The following is a 1,730-nucleotide window of genomic DNA, read 5'->3' as shown; positions in this document are numbered from 1 at the left end:
GAAAATTATGTCAGTGAAGAAGGCCAGGTGCGGTAGCCACGCCTGTAACCCTAGAATTCTGGGAGGCTGAGGTAGGAGGATCAATTGAAGTCAGGAGTTGGAGACCAGCCCGAGCAAGGGTGAGACTGCCATCTCTACTAAAAACAGAAAAATTAGCTGGGTGCAGTGGTGCATGCCTGTAGTTTCATCTGCTGGAGACGCTGAGGCAGAAGGATCACTTGAGCCCAGAACTTTGAGGTTTCAGTGAGCTGTTATGATGCCACTGCACTCTACCCAGGGCGACAGCAAGACTCTGTCTCAAAAAAAAAAAAAAAAAAAGGGCAGCATGTAGTTGGTAGAGGTTTTATGAATCCATCTACTTTTATGCCATACAGCAAAACTGGCATACATACGCTATCTGCAGATATGAAGACATTTGGACATGTATCAGTGGATATAGTACATTTTGTTTGGATTTGAACAAAATTTGATAGAAATTCATAATTTTGTGGTCTGAAATAGAGAACAGTGGTTGTCTAAAGTAGGCAGAGCACAATTATCAACCTCCTATCGACCAGATGCTGAAAAACAAAAGCTGTGTCCATGGCGTGTTTTCCGTGTTCGTTATCATGGCTTTTGGTAATACAGCAAACATCTATTTCCTTCAGGGAGTAGAGTGAGAAAATGAGGAGCACATGTACTTTGGACCCACCCACCCTCATTCAGTCTGTAGTCTCAGTAAAATAGACTGCTCAAGATTATTAGAACACACAATAATGAAGAATGCTACAAACAGTTGCATGGGTATGTATAGCCATGTAGCAGCTAGAGCCTATTGTCATGGGATGGAGGAATTAATACGGTGATGGTGCTTGCTAACATTTGTTGTGCCCTTTCTATGTCAGCTCTGCTAAACATTTTATACAGTATCCCATTTCAATCTCACACTAACCCTGTGATATTGCTACTAGCATCTTATTTTGCAAGCAAAGAAACTGATGTCTAGAGGGATTACATGACTTTCCTAGGATGTCCCAGCTAATAAGTGGCAGACCCAGGTTTTAAACCCAAGGCCGTCTTCAGGGTTAGCAGTTAGCTGCTTGCTACACGTCACAACTAAATAAAACAAGTCATAAAATTGAATATTTTTTCAGTCACTGTGAATAAGGAGCTACACGACTGATGTCTATCGTGTAGCAACACTGAAGATTGTCTACCAAGAGCCACCTGTGCATGTCGTGTCTGTTGCACGTCCTTAGTACAGTCGTGCATCATTTGACAACAGGGGTGTGTTCAGAGAAATGCAGTGTTGGGCGATTTTATCATCATCATGCCAACAGAGCGTACTTAGACAAAACTGGATGGCTTAGCCTACTTCACATTTAGGATATATGTATTACTCCTACACCACAAACCTGTACAGCACGTTACTTGACCCAGTACTGTGGGCATTTGTAACACAATGGTGTTTGTGTATCTAAACATAGATAACCATAGAAAAGGTACAATAAAAATATGGTATTATCTTACGGGGCATGGCCCATCATTGAGGGAAACATTACGCAGCACATGACCGTATATCATTTGCCCCTCTGAGAGATGTGGGACTTTCTGACCCCTGCTTTAGGAATTGTACCACTTTAATACACACTTAAAAAGTATAAAAAGTAAAGTATCAAAAATCGAGATAGACTGATGGATGGATAATGTGATAAAACAATTACAATAGGATGTTTTTTCTTTTTTTTTTT

General features: G+C 40.9%; 1 protein-coding gene across 3 annotated transcripts in view; it reads left to right on the top strand.

Annotated features, from left to right (window-relative positions):
* The window catches only part of ZBTB44 (zinc finger and BTB domain containing 44), a 47,446-nt gene that overhangs the window by 771 nt on the left and 44,945 nt on the right, over nt 1-1,730 (top strand). The gene's annotated exons all lie outside the window — the stretch shown is intronic.

The sequence above is a fragment of the Propithecus coquereli genome, unplaced genomic scaffold, assembly GCF_000956105.1.
Source record: "Propithecus coquereli isolate 6110/MARCELLA unplaced genomic scaffold, Pcoq_1.0 Scaffold209, whole genome shotgun sequence".
NCBI lineage: Eukaryota > Metazoa > Chordata > Mammalia > Primates > Indriidae > Propithecus > Propithecus coquereli.
This window is presented reverse-complemented; position numbering and strand designations above follow the sequence as displayed.